This window comes from Gavialis gangeticus, unplaced genomic scaffold (genome assembly GCF_001723915.1).
Source record: "Gavialis gangeticus isolate Ggan-Ray unplaced genomic scaffold, GavGan_comp1, whole genome shotgun sequence".
Lineage (NCBI taxonomy): Eukaryota > Metazoa > Chordata > Crocodylia > Gavialidae > Gavialis > Gavialis gangeticus.
Window position 1 is genome coordinate 15,710,539 of NW_017729030.1, and position 18,266 is coordinate 15,728,804.

The following is an 18,266-nucleotide window of genomic DNA, read 5'->3' on the forward strand; positions in this document are numbered from 1 at the left end:
TCCCCCCCCACCCCCCCCCCCCCCCCTCCCCACTCTGGGTGCAGTCCCACTTTCCCCCCCAGCCACTCCGGGTCCGGCATCACTCTACCGCCCTCCCCACCACTCTGGGTCTAGCCTTGCTCCACCCCTCTACTCCACGTCTGCCTTGCCCACATCCACCTCCCTCCCTGCTGGCTATTCTGGGGAGGAGTGGGGGGGCACCACCACCATGATCCATGCCTCCCCCCCGCACCCTCAGGCAGGGAGACGGGAGGGAAGCCCCACTGCTCAGGTGGCTGGGGCATGTTTGCCACCACGACAAACTTCCCCAACAACTTGGGCATGTGCAGCCCGGGCCACACAGCTAATTGCCATCTGCCCTCTCGACAGAGCATGTGCAGTTGCCCAAAAGCATTATGGACAGACAGACAGATTAAGCCTTTTATTATATTAGAATTTTAATGAGATGCTAGTCAATTTGGAAAAGTTATGGAGGGGAGTTGAGTCAAATAAGAAGTCCCTTCTGTTTGTTTTGATTTAGATATCCATCAGGCCATCTATAGTCATGTGCAGCTTGGGAACTTAATGTAAAGTACTTTAATATTTTATTTGTTCTTAGTAGAAATGTATGATTTTTGGCATAGTTTTTACATGATTTAATAGCCTACTATATCTTATAATAGGATATAAGAATCTAACTTCTGTCATAAGTTAAAAGAATGCCTTGCATTGAAAAGCTTGTTTAACCCTATCCTAGCTATGCAGTTGGCCCAATAAAAGATACCACCCTAAGAAATCCTCACCTCCCACATAATTTTTGGACCATCGTGGCTGCAACATCATTAACACTACCAAGAAGTGAATACAATTAATAGATTTACAATTTTTCCCCCAGCTTTTTTTTTTTTTTTTTTTTTTGATTCTCTTTTTTTTTTTTTTTTTTTTTTGAGATCTCTATCTTTCTTTGCTTGTGTATGTAGGTGACAAATAACCTTCTAATGTGGCTCATTATCCAGAGTTAGCATACTTATGGCACTATAATGGATATCTAAAGACTTTTACATGGTTAACAGAAGACCTGTCCAAGCAAGGGAGAGATTACTGATTTTTTTTTTTTTTGGACACTGAATTGCAAGCTTAAAATGTGTTTAAATCCAGTTGGAAAAAATTAGGCTTTAATCCAATCAGGAGGGGATCTCTGATCTAGTATAGAACACAAATAGGGCTTTCACAAAGGAGGTTGTGGAGGATCATAAGTATATTTAATTAGAAATCTTTTGATACTAAAAGAGAAATGAAATCAAGACTTTGATGGGAGATTTGTCTGATGCTTGTCATCTGGCTCCATATTTGCTAGCCATACTCATCCTGACTTATTGCTACTCCGAATGTTTAGGAAAAGAAATTACGTGTAACCAGTATAAGTGAACAGAAATGGGTTAAAATCTATAATAGAAGTTCAGTGCATGTAAAATGCTTTCAAAATGGCTGAAACCAGTTTAAAATAAGCCTGGAAGGATGTAGTATCAGACTTCACTGATTTAAGTTAAATCAGTTTATTGAACTTCTGTCCAAGATCCCCTCCATAGTCAAGTTAACTGACAGTCCCCACTCATCCCAGGATGCTTTGCACTTTCCCTGCAAACCCATGTTCACAGGGTAGGAGGGCTAGGCTTGGCCCAAGGTCTCTGCTCCAGCTGAGCAGAGAAGTATACTCTAGTAATCCTCAGCTTCTAGCCTGATCCACTGCAGGCATGTGGCTACATTTCCAGAATCAAAAGTGAATGTCTGTTCACTTGCTAATTAATTCAATCTGTGCAGCTTAGATTAACCTGCAAAGGTTGAATCGATTCAACCTCAGGCTTTTTGACTGTCTGTACCCAGCCAATAAGACCATCTTCAGAAGCCAGTGATTTTTCTAAAACAGCAAATAATACTTTACCTACTAAGTATTTACAGTGTTGAAATATCCTTTTCAGAAGCCTATGCAAATAAAGAATAAAGACAAAATATGGAGATCCTTTTTTTCAGGGAATGTAAGAAACAGCCAGTATACCTAAAATTTTCTATGCCAACCTGGTTCCTCGGTTCATCTCTACTGAAAAGCCATAGATGACCAACTGATTGACATTAGAGCCAAAAACAACTATAGGACTTAATACATGGCCACTGTGTTATTCACAGAAATTTGCAAAATGAAGGATATTGAACATGGAGCATGCACCATGCAGATTAAAGAACCAGAGAACCTATGAAACCACAAAGGAACTGATTCTATGATCCTTTTCCACCTGCCATTTAACTATGGGTGTGTATTCAAATAATCTGGGAGAATTCCCCCAGGTTTGCTCTTCTTGTAGAGAAACTTACACAGAGCCATGTGTATAAACATTTAAATACTGAAGCTTTAAGAGTGTAGAGCTTGTAGTGCTGACACTGTGCAGCCAGGGGAGAAGCCTGAACATTTGTACACTCATGGTTTCTCCTAGGAGAGTAGCAACTCTCTCAGGAGAAACTGAATGTCTGTTTGAGGCATATGTAGTCATATTTAGAGATTTAATGTTTGTGGTGTGCTGATCATCTTCATTTCTAGTTAATTTAATGGAAGATATAGGTTCCTAGCATGTTGCAGACTTGGGTCCTAACACAGTCTTTCTTGTTTGCTGTTGAATTCAAAAGGAAATTTATATTTGGTGCCAAGCAAATACAGATCTTCACATTATTCAGGTATCATTGCTGAGGAATTGTAAAGAGCAGTTGAAAGACACTACCATCAAAAATCCAAATTACTTCTACAACTGATTTATTAAAAGTCCAGTTTTGTGGAAATATGCCTCAAGTACCTGGTTTCTCTTCCTCATAGTTTTCTAAGAGATCTTCTGAAAGAGCCCTGAAATAATTTGGATGTCTTTCTTGGTGAATTCCTTTTATCATTTCCCTTGATTCTTCTGCTCCTCAGTTGTGCCTTTTCAGTCGCACAAACCTAACCTGTTATGATATAATTTCATGCAGTGATCACTAGATTATGGCCAGTCATTTTCACTGTCTTGTAGCTGTTGGTTTGTTTTTTTGTTTGTTTGGTTGAGGTTTTTTTGGCGATTACCTCTAAAATGTAGCTTACAGTTTGAGATTCATTCATTCTACCTTAAAATAACAAGGACCTGGTTTTATCCTATTTCCCTGTGCTGTATAGTGCCTCTGTAGTGCCTTTAGGTATTACTGAGACAAGGATTAGGCCTCAACTCAGATGAGTATTTAGACTGCAAATCCTTCAGGGCAGGGATAGTCTTTTTTTCTATGTTTGTACAATACACAATACACTGAAGCCCCAATCTTCTTTGGGCACTATTCTAATATAAATATTTAATAATAGCAATAGAAGTTAGACAAAAAGTTTCATAAACTTCCCATGACAAAAATAGTATATTAACTATATTTCTTCAGACCTTGCCCTTACAGGCCTGGGCCTGAAAAAAAAGGTTTAAGAAAAGACTAGAAGTACTCATTTTCAGCTTTCCATCTTGCACTTTTAAGTGCATGTAACTCCTCAGTAAATTAGTTATAGTCTACAGCAGCTTTCCTAACCCATATCATCTGAGTTATTCTAGTCTTATGAATGTTGGCCCTTGTATACCCTAACTTCTTCCCTCTCATAGGATAGTCCCTCTGTCAATTTATGTTCTAAATCTTTTCCCTGAATTCCCATTACTTATGGAAGAAACTTATTCTACAGTATTAATGTTTTGTCATGTACAAGAAGCCTCCTATAAATGGCCATCCCTAGGGGACTGACCAGTAGGAGGCTGAATTCATCAGAAGGCTGAAAAAGGAGCAAATGTATTGGTATTCGGCATGGATATGGTTCTTAACCTCAAATCCATCACTTTTTTAAAAGTGGCTCACTCTCTCTTACTGTGGTTTTTCCTTTAAATAACTCTAAAAGTAGTCAAATTTGTAGGGATGTTGGCACAAGGTTCAGCCTGGGAAAAATCTGTAGAGGATACTAGAGGATACTACAATACAATCTCTATCATTTATTCCATCTTCATTCCTTGCAAAAGGATATTATAACCATTTTGGTGTCTGTGGGGTGAAGTTGACTAGATTTTCCTGGTCTCTAATTACTCAAATAATAGTAACTCCAACCCATTGGGTATTGGGGAGGTAGTGAAAGTTTGTTTTGCCCATGTGAGGAGAAATATTCATCAGAGCTTAATTTGTAGATAAAGTCCTGTATCAGTACACTAAAGAGACAGAATCTCCCTGCCAATTGAAAACAAATGTTTACTGAAGGTGGAACAACTTGTCCTTTTAGTCTTCAGCTCTTTCCTTCCCTGATATTCCAGCGTATATTAATTGGCTTATAGATAGGAAAAGGTTAGCAAGACCAACAAGGAAAGGAATTCACAATAAGGGAAGGAGCACTTTCCCAAGGAAGCAAAGAGGGTAGAACCAAGGCAAATTTCCTGTAGGTCCTCTGCTGGATTGGGTGGTGACCCCCAACAGATGCACTTCTATGGGTGCCTACACATCACTGTGTGGCACACTACGATGATGTAGTGATCATGCAGGTCTACACATGATCACCAGCTATGCCACCATACCAGCGCACTCCCAGGTTATAGCATGCCGCTACGGCAATGTAGTGGCGAAATCTAACATGAGGTGCACGCATGGTACAGTAACTGACCATACTGCACTGTGCTTCAGTACTTCCAAAATGAAGTACTAAAGCTGCCATAGCAACATCACCATACAACAACATGTAGATGTGCCCTATGTCTTTTGAACTTATTGGCTGAACTGTAACTAACTGCCAGCATCTTTCCATGGAAAGCAAAGGACTACTTCTCAAATTGCCTTTCCCCTCAAAGGACTATTTTTTGTCCAATAGACAAAACTTTTTGTCCGCTAGACAAAACGCTAGTGTTACACTTTCTCAGTTGCCCCTATATTGCATGTCTTCAATATGTGTTCTTTTAGTAATACATTAGCAGATGCTCTTATAAAGGCAGGTAGTTGTAGGTAGTTCCATTAAATGGGAGCAGCCTAGGAATGTATATTTCAGTAAACACCCGAGACCTCAAGGTAGGAACTAATTTTAGTGGGCTGTGGAATATATGGGTGTCTCAGTGTGCTGTTAGCTTCTGTAGTATATTTTTACTATTACAGTATATAAGCCTATCCCAATTTCTTGATTGCTTATCTAGCTGCAACCATTGTCCAGTAGTACTCTACCAGTTATGTATAAACTTCCTACTAAATTATTATGGTTGGAAAGTATTGGACTGGGACATGTTTTTGCAGGCAATGGTATCATGTAATCCTTGTCATAAACTGATCAATGTTGGAGACTTGTCAGGATGTATGAGACACTGGGCTATGTGTGGTGTTATTTCTGGGTAATATGACTGGAACTCAGCTTTCCTTATAGAGTGTGAGACTTTCTTATACCTGCTTCTCCATCAATAAATCTCACTCCCTAATACATAGCATTAGGAATGCTTAGTATAAATTCTGACTGTTTCACAGAGTCCTTAGACTACACTATACATGGAAACTGTCCCAGAAGCCGGATAACACCCACTGTCCTCATGCAAAAACACTACTGGGTGATGACATAAGATCCTTTTGATAGTGAAGAGAGGACAACACATCCAAGGTCGATTCTATTCCAGCCAAGCAGTCCACAGTCCTCCAACACATGAGCTAATGAGCCGCCTAGTGGATTGGGACTATATAACCAACCAAATCACTTTCTTGGTATCCTTCTAGAAAGCTGACATTTTTCTGGCATAGGCTATTAATGAATAAAAGGCATGTGAACATTAGTGATCAGACTGCTGCATAATGTCCCAGGGAGAAGACAAGTGAGGATTCTTTTAGGGAGGAGAAAAATGACATACCTAACCAAGTAAAGTCTGTACTTTGTTTTTATAAATTTGCTGGCAGAAATGCTGCTCTAGTAATTTACAAAGCTTTGCAATTCTCAATTTCCTGTGAATAACTACTGAATCGCGCTATCATGATGCAATTAAGAAAAAAGTCCCAAGCAGTTCAAAATATGGAAATCATTATGATACATACTATACAATCCCAAGATTTTTTTGTAAAACACTAGGATCTTGTGAGCAGCCTACTTCTGCCTTCTGAATAACTGTAATCTATAATTAAGTTCCTGTGAAATATATGGAATATTGCTTCATTGTTTACCTGTCTTACTTCCTCTGATTTCAGTATATCTTCATCACTATGCTTATTCTTGTGATCATATTTTCTTGTAATGACATATTCAAATCTTAGTCATACCACGTACCTTACATTCTGAATTCTTTATTCTGTGAGAAATAGGGTGGTTAAAAGGATGCTTTCTGGAAATGTTAAATGCTTTGCAGAAATCATGCATTGTTTGTTTCTGGTATTTGCTTATTGTACATTTTTAACTAAATGAAAAGTTAAGTATTATTTAATTACTTACAACTTAAGCTTTTTACTGTCAGTCATGAGTAGGGTTTAAACCTGGATAACAGAGAGATATCAGACTACTTTAAAAGCTATTTATTACTGAACAAAATTAAAACATCTATGGAGAAGCTGTAACTCTAGCTTTATGTTCTCACAAAATTCCTAGAGGAAAAATTATATCAGGTTTTATGGTTTCACTGAAATTCAGAGGGGTGAAAAGATGTAAACTGGAAAATTACAAACTGGATAAAAACATATCTCATTGTTACTGTTCTAAATCAGAAAAAAAAAAGTTTTATTTATGGCAATGAAGTTATTCTGGGGTGAGATGAGAATTTGAATGTTTAAGATCAGCCATTCAAACAGAAGCTTGGAAAAAAAAAAAAGAGGCATATGTTCATAAGGAAAGAGGATCCTGTAATTGTTAGTAGAGACTGGTGACATCTGAAAGTGGATAAGCAAAACTGACACACAAAGGTGCATGATCAGAGCCAGTCCAGAGCATCTGGTAAAGATCATAGTGTGTTAAACTCATATCTAAAGGAGGAAATGCTAACGAGGAGGAGCCTCAATACAGACTACAATTCTGTGCACCAGTTTTTATAAAGAAATGCCACTTTTGAGAACATACACTTTAGGTTTCTGTTTTGTGATCTGTGCTCTCTCAAATCTGTCTTCTGCTGTTGTGCTGTACCAGTCATCTTCCTGGAACTTTTCTGTATTTTGAGAGATGTTTGTATATGTGCAACGTAAGTGTGAAAATATGACTTGGATTCAGGGTCTACTTTTGCACAGAGGTGAGTGTAGATGTATACTTGTATCATAAGCATATGCATGCAAAGCCCAGAGGCTTGGGATGGGTTAAAAAGAAAAAGGGATGCTCAGACAGCATTTACATTGAAAGAGTCCTCACAAAAATCAGATAACTGCTGATGGACCGAGCTACTAGGTAGAATTGCGACAAAAATTGAAAGCATGCACAATTTGCCGTTTTTATTTATGTATTTATTTTTAATTACACTATACAGAAAACTAATTATAATGACTCTACACACTTTTTTCACACTACAAAAGTAGACTAGGATATTTATAGATCCTCCCTTATTTACTTTGAGCCTCCCTTATTTACATTGACCCATTTGACTAATTGTATTCCCCTGCTTAGAATTAACATTTTACATTAGTTATCTTTCAGGTAACAGAAATATGGAATTCAAAGATGTAAATATTTGATAACTCATTCAAATCTGTTCCTCTATAAAGGCAAAATATAGCCTCCTCTGTGATGTATCAGATTTTAAACTGATGCTACTTTGGAAACTCTGGACTAGGTTCCAAAGTTGATGTACTAACAACATTCATATTGACAATTATTTACACTTGATGCTGGTGCTAAACATGTTGGTTTTCTTGTTAGCAGAAACATGAGCACATTTGTCACATATCTCACATATAAGATAACCCTGAATATAAGACAGCCCCACAATAACTAGGTTCTGTATATGAAAGACATACATTTGTTATAATTTTCCAGGTATAGAATCTAATTATTGGAGGTTTGCCTTGAATTTTATTCTCCCCCTGTGGTTACATCAGGGAAAATAAATCTGGGTAAGGGGGAGTCAAATGGCCCTCTTGTCCTCTGCCCCCCCAACTTCTATCCCCTACAGGCCTTTTACCCTCAACCACCTTACTGTCAGACTCTGCACTCCCTGAGCAGCTGGAAATGAGGGGCAAATTTTAAAACACTGCTTTTGAAATAAATATGCCTATAATAATTTTCATACAGGTAGGGACCTATCAAAATTGCAATTGTCTGATTTCTGCAAAAACTGTGATTTCGGGCGGGCTCTTTGCAAAAGCATGGGCTCCTCAGAAAAGCATGGGTTCACTGCACAAAAAAAACAAAATGAAAAAGGCCAGCAGAGAAAAGCACAATGGAAACCCTGCAATCTTGAAGCATGGCAGGGAAGAAGGAAAGGGGATGCTTCTCCTCCCCCCCACCCCTTATGCAACAGGCTGAGAGGGGGCAATAGAGGGATTTTGGGTGAATGTTTGGGGTCCCATTTAGTGAAGTTTGCCAGCTGTTTAAGACTGGTGAAGAAACAGGAATCATTAGAAATTGGAAAGGAAGGCATAGCTCAGCTGTGGGAGTAAAGAGAAAGTTGAACTATATTCAGTGTAGTGGCTCACCATGACTTGAAAAACAGTTGGTGCTGAGGGGGGGCTGAGTGAAACATGTACTAACGTATATCTTATTCAGATGGACTCAACCAGAGGTGATATTCTGAGGTTGTTTGTGGCCCAGGCATTTTTACTTACCTGGCAGTGAGATACCTTTCTTTTTTGACCTTGAATGACTTGGTGTAGCTAAAGGGTGAAGGCCTGTCCTTTGCACTGCTGGCAGGCTGACCCCTGTGATGGTCTACAAATGTATCCAAATGTAAGGATCTCAGCTACACAATTTATGGTGATAGGGGATTGCTCTTGGGATTTTCCTTTAGCTTACCCCTTCGGCCTTTTGGCTAGGGGAAAGTGGACTGGGAGGATCTGAACTCCAGCTCTTGGGGCTTGCACGTGGGATACCTGCCATGGATTTGGGAGTATCTGAAGCCTGAGGCTGAAGTGTCTGGGAGGTAGGATACTTGCTAGTGATAGTTCCACAGAAATATGGATGGTTGAGCTCTGTTCAGTTGATAGAATTTGAACCTGATTTGGCTGAGACAACATTTAAAAATAAATGAATAAAAGGCAAAAAAAAAAATGTGGTAGGCTCTCATCAGTGTTTGCCTCATATGGGCCATGTGTTTTATAGTCATGCTCAATATTGGCTGTATTTAATCAACTTCATAGTTGGTTTCCATTACTGAGCACATGCTACTTTTGGCAGTAGTTTAATGATAGTCAGAGTATTTAATGAGGTTTTGTTGTATGTGAATGTAAGACAAGGAGCATTTTTCCCCTTGCTGATTGGGGAAAAATTTAATCGTGTATTTGAGTAAATACGGTAATTTCCCTAACACATGAGTCTTGTGTTAGGCTCCTCTTGTAGGCTATCCTCAGAGGTCTGCTATCTATGCTTATTCCCCTGAGGATATTTTAGAAAAATTGAATGCTCTCAGAACTAGTCTTGGGTTTTGTGCCACTTTTGGTATAAGTTCTATCTCATAGGCTTAGCTACCTATCTTGCCTCTCCATCTGTCAGCCACTTTTTTCAGTTCTGTAGACTGGGAGGGGAAGGATGGAAAGAGCACAGGAGAATTTAGTGTCACTCTCAATTCAGATTAAGTGTGCTTTAGGTACAAAGGCTGACTAACATTGCAGACAAGAGTGGGTAAAGCCAAAACCTGCAGATCAGGAGAGCAATTAATCAGTTACTTGGCAAGAGGGAAACTATATACATTTTTATAGTAAAAAAGATTACTCTTTCTCCCACCACTGAGGCAGGAGTTTCAGGGACAAAATCTGACAGGTGTGGGACACCCCCAGATTCAGTCTGACTAACTTCCTTTCTGATATGAATTGAACTAATTAAATCAGCTGATCAAAAACATGCCACTAACTTGACACAGCATTATAGTCTGCTGCTGACAACGGCTGTCTCCATGGTCTTTGTCTGGTTGGCATGCTTCTCAAATAACTTATAGACCCCAACTTTCATTGCATTCATTCCCGCAGTTCATCTGCACCACACAGGCTAGAGGACAAGGAACTGGAGACTGAGCTTTGGCTGATGTGCATGTGTTGTGCAAGACCTTGCACAAGTTGTGGTGCATGGGCACTTGGGCAGCTGGTTGGATGACAAGTTAGAGAGAGAGAGAGAGAGAGAGAGAATGCCTCTCTAATCAGATCATATTCAATTGAAGTAATTTGTTATTATCTTGATTTTAAAACCTATAGTCATTTGAAAATTCAAGGTATACTATAGGTGCTTAATGAAATCTTGATGGGTCCTGGCAAGCAACCGTTCTTTTCTAATCTTTCCACTCTCTTTACCAGGTTGTTCTGGCAAAACAATTGTTTTGTGTGTTATATGGAGATCAGTTTTGACAGTGCTATGTTAGTGCAGGTCTCAGGACAGATAGCAGCAAAGACGAAAAAAAAATTTTCATAGGAAAAGTTACCTCATAGCAGAGACCTACATAGTAAGGACTATAGTGAGATTTATGTACTGAGAAATCAAGTAATCACTGATGTTTCATGCAAGTGTCTCCAAAGCTTGGATTTAACTGGATCATATCAACTGAGGGAGAAGAAACAGATGTATCTCCAGAACTGGGCGGGGGTGGGGAATAGGGCAGGAGTACAGTACAGGAAGAAATTATGTGTGATGCATATAGCATCTGATTTCAATATGATGACTTTTTCCCCCCTTTGAAAATGTATCTGGAGCATGCTGTTTGTTTTAATGTCTGTTTATTACTTGATTATTAAATTAAACATGACCTCTCTGTTCCTATTGACTCAGAAAAGATTCTGCTTTTCTATCATTATAAATGGCACAGTCCAGTAGATTTACAACCCGTTTATTCAGATAATTCTTATTATTGTCAAAAGCTATTCCAATAGGTCCAGTGCCTCGCAATAGCCTGGTGCCTATGTTGTAAGTTAGCTGAAGAGTTTTGAGATTGTTATTGCTTTCCCTCACTCAGAGATACAATCTCCTTACTCTCACCTCTCTCTATTTCTCCCTTGGTATTTTGGTTGCCAATTTTTAATTCCTTGGAAAGCATTGCAGTCTTTGAAGTCAGAAGAAGAATATATCCTTCCACATGATCAATAGGCATTTGGCCATCAACTCTCCACAACACTATTTTTTAAAATAATTACAAAAGTTTCCAAAGAGAGAGAAATGAATTTCCAAATGGCAAGCCATTCATCAGAGGAGACTAGGATGAGGAGATTAACTGAAATATAATCCAGATCAGAACTGCACAGTAAAATGCTTAGTCTCACACTTGTACATCCTAACACATAGAAATTTTTGTTGTAACACTATGTGGGCCAAGCAAAGGCACCCCATTTGTCTAATCCAATTGTCATTTTCATCCTAATCCTGCCTCCCCACTCAGGTTATTGATAGTAGAACAGGCTGCTTCAATGCTTCAGTTTCCAGCTGTAATCCTGCAATGCCAGGTTCATGGGACTTAGTGCAGGCTGAAGCAGTGAAGTTTGTGCACACAGTCATCTAGTAACCCCTGCTTTTGACCCAGAACTACTTTGTGAGAGTGAGGGCTCAAGATGTGCATGCATAACGTAAATAAGCAGGTCTTCTGCAAAGGAGGTTCATAAGTATTGGGGAAAATTTTGTCCCATCTCAAGGGACCAAGATTTTAATAATCAAAAAGAAATTAAAATTAAAAGATAAATCCAGACTAGAAAAAAGGAATGGGGAAAGCAAAGAGAGTATCCCATAAAAAAAATTGCTGCCTTGGATGGGGACTAGAGAAAAGCAACTGAATAGAGAACTGGACCTGGAGCTCTGGCTGATGAACAAGTCATAAGAGAAAATCTGGAAATGTTGTCACAGGGACTGAGTCTGGAGCTGGCCAAATGGGGAATGTATTCTTTATTTTTATTTCAGATTACCATACGTGTTAGTTACCTAGTAAAAGCATATGGTGGTATAACAAAATGGAGGGGGGCAACCAAGCCACCCACTCCAGGTGCCAACTTAGGAGGGAGCACAAAAATAACAGCTGCTGTGCTTCTAGGTCACTGTATTGCTGGCTTCACCTTTACCCTGTGTGCCACAGCTGCCCTGGGTATAGGACTGTGCAGTTACTCCTCTGCAAATATGCTTAGTACTATGGCCCTAACAAATGCTAAACATTAGCATAAAATAGTCTTTCTAAGCTAGGTACAAAATTACTGAGTTCAGTGTAGGGGAAAGTGCAGATGCAACAAAACAACAGAGGGAGAAGTAGCAGCTTATTTGAATGTATGCAGGGCTGTATGTAGTCATTCCTACTTAATATATTCCTCTTGCTTTTTAAAAGTGGATCTATTAGAATGAATATGGGAACAATCTTTTAGTTCTAGTTCCTCAGAGTTATTCTGTACCATTCCTTTGAGTTAGTGCAGTCTGAAGGTGCACACAGTAAAATGCAACAACTAAACTTTTTTAATATGAGAATGATTTGGTGAAAATAAGATAGACTAGATGGGGAGCAGATTACTATATATATAATGGCCATGTCCATAGGCAACTGATAGGGGGTGCACATGCCCCCCGATGGGACCAGTGCCCCCCTGATGGCCGACACTGATGCTGCGGGTAGGGCTGGTGCCCCCTTGACAGGGCCACCGCCATCAGCAGTTTCTGTGGGTGCCACCAGATTCAGGAGGCAGCAGTCACTCAGGACCACATCTGCATGTCGCCCTACATAGCTGTAGCAATGTGCTGTATTGTTGTATGATGCACTATGGCAACATAGCAATCACGTGAGTCTACATGTGAATGGCAGCTGCTTCACCATAGTAGCATGCTCCCCCATTTTACTGCAGTGGTGCACTGAAGTAACGGCAAAAATTAATGTGCTCTGCACTCAGTGTTGTACAGACAGTTACTGTGCTGTGCTTTAGTTCTTCTAAAAGGAAGTACTAAAGCACAGTGCAGTAACAACATTGCCATAGGGTGACGTGTAGATGCACTCAATGAGTAAGATATCTGGAAACGATTTTCAAAATTAAACTCTTTTTTAAAGAGTAGGCTGTAAAAATAAGTGATGAAGTAAAATGAGAACTATCCTGACACTGCCTAAAATTTGTAAGAAGTCTGCATAATTTGGACAGAAATCTATCTATCTGGAAATTTAAGTTAGTCTTCACTTATTTCTGTACCAATCCTGCAGCCAAATCTCTACATAATCTCATGAAGTCAGCGTGCTCTGCAGGAGTAGAAAAGTCTTCTCTGGCACATAGGCCTCAATGAAAGGCAAACACCCTAAGGTTTAATCATTTGAATGATCATTTATCTTCCTTGTGTGTGGAGATCATATTAGAAATCTCATGAAATGTAGGAGTTTTCTGGTTCTGTTTCAGATTAGGGCAGGAAAACTACAAAAGCAGCATTTTCCCCCCTAGTTTGGTACATCAAATTCTGGTCTGAGCTGAGCACAGAATATACAAGTGCTCAAAGATGTTTTGTTCCAAAGTTAAATGAACAATTCAAACTTTTAAAAAATGCTTTGGGAGAAGATTTCAACTGGTTCACTTTAATCAAGGATGCTTTACCAAATCTGGCTTTAGATCCTGATTATACCTTCATTGGGCAAGTCTACATGCACATTAAGGTGCTTTTTCTCATGTGCATTAAATTTAGTACCTCCAGTGTGAGGTACTAAAGAAATGTGCATGAGGCTGCCTTAATGAACTGTAATGAATGTACACAGTTTTTAAGGGATGCTTAATGTGCAGTAACCTATTTTATTGTGCATTAGTGTAATTGCATGTTTTTTTACATGATACTTTAACACACAGTAAAATAGGCAACCGAGCATTAAAGTGCACATGTAGATGTGCCTATTCTGTGCATTGAACTCCCATTGAAACTATCAGGAATTTGGTGATTAGTTAGATATTTGGGTTGGATATTTGGATTTCAATTGGTAATGTTAGCACCAATCGACAACATAAGGACTTGTGCACCAAGGAAATAAAAACTGGAAGGGCAAAAACTTTCACGTCACTGCACGCATTCATTGCTGCCCAACCCAACAGAGCAAATAAAGTCAGTTCCAACCAAAAGCTCACTCAATCTTTGTTTTTACTTGTGTGTGAGAAATTTTCATCCAAAGGCCAGTCAATAAGGCAAATGCTGCCATCTAGAGAAAGACAGTGTGGTGCTGCAGAATTTATTTAGTGATATGATTTTTGTTTTCCAGGCAGTCTCAGGAGAAAGCTGCTCGGGAATCCTTAGAATGAATCGCAGCCTCAGGGATGCAACCCTTTGGAATGCCTCTCTGTTATCTGTTTACTCTGAACAGCCAGGTAATTACAACCGTATTTCAGCACAATGGGGAGACAACCTGATAAAAGGATTTTGTGTATACATGTGAGAGAGACTGACTTTCTCTAAGCATGTCAAATCATTTAATGATTGCAGGGTTGTTGGGGGGTCTCTTTCTTTTTTCTTTTTTTCCAAGAAAAGCTTTTACTCTAATTTGTTTAAAGGACGAAATGCAAAAGCAGTTTGTGTTATTTGCTGTCTATTGTTCATCTGCCTTTTTTTTTTTTTTTCATGGTACAAAGCCTCTCTGTTTACTCTCCAACTAGTTTTGAAAGAATTAGGATTGCAAAATTCAAACAGAAAGACAAGCCCAAAGAAAGCACTGAAAATACCTGAAAGACAAGAAAGAAAAGCGGGGATTTACCTTGTCTCAATATATTATGTGTGCAGATACATAAACATCCCAGCGTGTTCAAAGACAGCCACACATATTAAGCCTGAAAGGCAAAAGCAGTTCTCTTAGATACCTTCAAAACTGTGTTTGCAGTAGCAGCTTTTTGACCACAAGTAGGATGACTCATTACTGAATTTCATAGAGTTCATCACTTAAGCCCAGATCCTGCAAGCAGTTCTGTGCATGCTTAACTCTCTTCATGTGAGGTTGTCCCACTTACTTCCCTGAAGCTAGTCAGCTAATAACTTTGAGTTACCTCTATAAATAAAAGTTTGGAGTTTGTTTTGAATCTGATTGAGTAAATGAATAAAGGCAATTAAGATAAATATAAGAAGAAAAAGGGACAAGTTTACACCAATGTGCTTTCTCCTCTATTTTAGTTCCATATTTTAAAACAGGTTACCAGAGAGGCTGTGGACTCTCCATCCTTGGAGGTTTTTAAGACCCAGGCAGAAAAAGCCTTGGCTGGGATGATCTAGTTGGGCATGGTCCTGCTTTGAGCAGGCGGTTGGACTACATGACCTCCTGAGGTCCCTTCCAACCCTAATTTTCTATGATTTCTTTATATTTCAGCATCACTTACAATATATCGCAATACACCAGAAATTGCTCTTTAGTATAAAAATAGCCAAGTTTTTCTGACAGGACAAATTTTGAGCTAGATATTTCCTGGCCTGTATTAAGGTGAAGCAGCGTGTGGGGAAAGAATATGGTTGATTTCTACCTTATCCCCTTGAACTATTCACATAAAGACAGGAAAGAACTGCAGTCCCTAGGGCTTTAAACAGATGATGCCCAGTCAAGTGGATCAGCTGTGCCTGGATGTGTCCCAGCACAGCCAATCCACTTCATAGGGTTGAAATAGATGTGGCCTGTTGTTCCACAGGATCCAGTCCTGGTTGCTCCCAGGTGGGGCCTGGGCCCAGTCCTGTCGGAAAACACTCAGTCCCACCCTCTTCCCCCGTATATGGGGGGATCCCAGATTTCCCCGCTAGCAGAGGAGTGGCTATGGCATCCCCAGGTACTCTTCAGCTAGCAGGGAAACTATGGATTTCCTCATTTATGGAGATGTGCACCTGGTGTCCCAAACTCACTCCACCAGCTCCAGGACTGCACTGAAGTGTCAACACGTGCCCAGGGAACCCCAAACTAGGGAACCCAGGTAGGCACTCACCCATTCCTTCGGGGCTCAGTATGAAGCCCCTGGACATGTGGATTTGCAGGCCATGCAGGATCGGGCCCCTGAAGCCCTGGGAGTGCCTGCCCAGGGCAGTGGGAAAGCACAGGCAGCTCCACACTGCCCACATTCTCCCATCTTAAAGTTATCAGACATCAGCCATAAAATAGAAATATGAATTCATACCATGTATGTTGTAGCCCCACATTCTGGGCATTTGTGGCATAACAAGAGCACGTTTGCTTGGCCTTAAAAATGTTTAGTTCAGGAGATTAAAGAGATTGCTTTCCTTTAAGTGATGAAGGGCAGAGTATAGACCAGCGATGTCTTTGCCCCACATTTCATAACAAGGAAATAATACCGCCTCTCTCAAAAAGATGTAATTACCTTGTGCTTACACCTGTAGACTGCAATGCTGCTGAAGGCCATCTGGGGAAAAAAAATAAAACATGAAATATTTTGTAAAAGAGGCCTCTTCTACCTCTTTCTAGGCAAAGATAGAACAAACAGTTCTACTGTATATAGCAGTGGTTCTCAACATTTTCAGACTCAAGGCACCCCTCGGAAAATGTTAGCTCTTCGTTTTCACTCTGGTTTTTTTTTTTGTCTACAGAAAAATAGATGCCCTGGTTGAGAATCACTAGTATAGATAGTAAAACATTTCACTTTTGGCCAGTGCCTCATTCTTGCCTTAGAAAGCTGAATCTAAAAAAATAGCTAAATTAGACTTGCTGTTCTTTTAAAAAGAATGTTAATCCCCAGACTTGGTAAGTATTTTAAAGCAGAAGATGTGAATGTTTGCAGATATTTTTGTGTTCATCCCAAAGAAACATCAAGTCTTACTTCATGACACAAGGACCCTGACTCTATCTCTTTAATAACACAATGAAGACAATATTTTGTTTAATGTATTCTCCCTCTAGCTGCTGTGGAGGATTAGAGAAATGAAAGGTGGATTTTGTCGTGATGCAAGAGTAAGTTATGAAGCTAAAGTTCTGTATGGCATAACAAGTGTTGCAGATTCTTGAAAATGAGGGGTGGTGTGTGAATTTTTACCAAAAAAAAATTGAACTTTTCAGGAGGAGAATTACAAATTCCCACGAGTCTCTGCAACACTCTACCAGAAGGCACTGCGTGCAAAAGCGTGTACCCTTTCTGAATGCTGTGGTGATCCAAATGGAATCCCTGCATTCTATGCAAGGGATATTTCTGCTCCCCTTTTGATGTATTTATTTGCTTTGCCAGATCCTGTTCTCTTCTCGGAGTCCTATTGTGAATGGTTTGGTTGTTTATTATGACAAGGAAGAAAGGCATCTCAGGAGAAACACAAGATGGGCAAATTAGTTCAGATAAAATAAGAACTGGCTTGAAACAAACCTAATGCAAGCTTGCATTAGGTTTTGAAATGTGCAGCTAGCATTTTTTTCCTCTCTATTTTTGGTTTTCTGAAATTTCTGTACCTCTTCATATTTCTCGCAGGAATGGAAGGGGAGGAGTAACACAGCAGTGGTTGTCCTTGTGACTGCAAGTTCTAGCGATGCTTTGTTTTGAAAGATTATTTGGAAAAGAGTGAGGATGACATCATTGGTAAATAGTTTTTAATTACTTGTTGGTTGATTAAAATAGTTTTTAATTACTTGCTGGTTGATTATTATAATGCCCCAATATAATCTTATACTGTAACTTCTTACTGGTGTAAGATTCAGGATGAAATTCTAAAGAAAGGGATACCTGAAAGTAGGCTTCAAAATTCATTGACTTAGGTGGGAGTGGGTGGGTGCGTAATGAAAATTAAGCCACCTACTTATGTATGGGCTTAGACTGTCTTTTGGCTCCCATTCTTTTAAATGTTTGACTCCACAGTATTATGGCAATGACAGTGTCTGAAACATTTTATAAAATAATAACGAGACCGTGATAAGAAATCTGTCATGATGATAGCTGAGGCAAAATCCTACATTAACTTCTAATAAACCAGTTGTAAGGGAATAGAAGAACTGACTAAATCAGGGGTGGGCAAAATACCATCCCCAGTTTGAATCCAGCCTGCTGAGGGATTTTGTCCAGCCTGCCCGGCCCAGCTGAAAGGGGCAGCCCAGGACATGGTGTGTGTGTGTGGGTGGGTGGGTACAGAGCAGGGCTGGGACAGCCTGGCACCCAGACTCGATTTCCCAGCAGCCCAAGCAACAATGGCAGCAGCAGTGATTCCTTCTGGCTGCCGCCACCCAACCTAGCCCCAC

General features: G+C 39.8%; 1 long non-coding RNA gene across 1 annotated transcript in view; it reads left to right on the forward strand.

Annotated features, from left to right (window-relative positions):
* Positions 1–17,608, forward strand: part of LOC109300972 — a 54,304-nt gene extending 36,696 nt beyond the window's left edge. Inside the window, exons 2-3 of the long non-coding RNA XR_002098375.1 lie at positions 14,331–14,436; positions 17,506–17,608. This is a non-coding gene — a long non-coding RNA (uncharacterized LOC109300972). The remainder of the gene's footprint in view (positions 1–14,330; positions 14,437–17,505) is intronic.
* Positions 17,609–18,266: the final 658 nt, after the last annotated feature.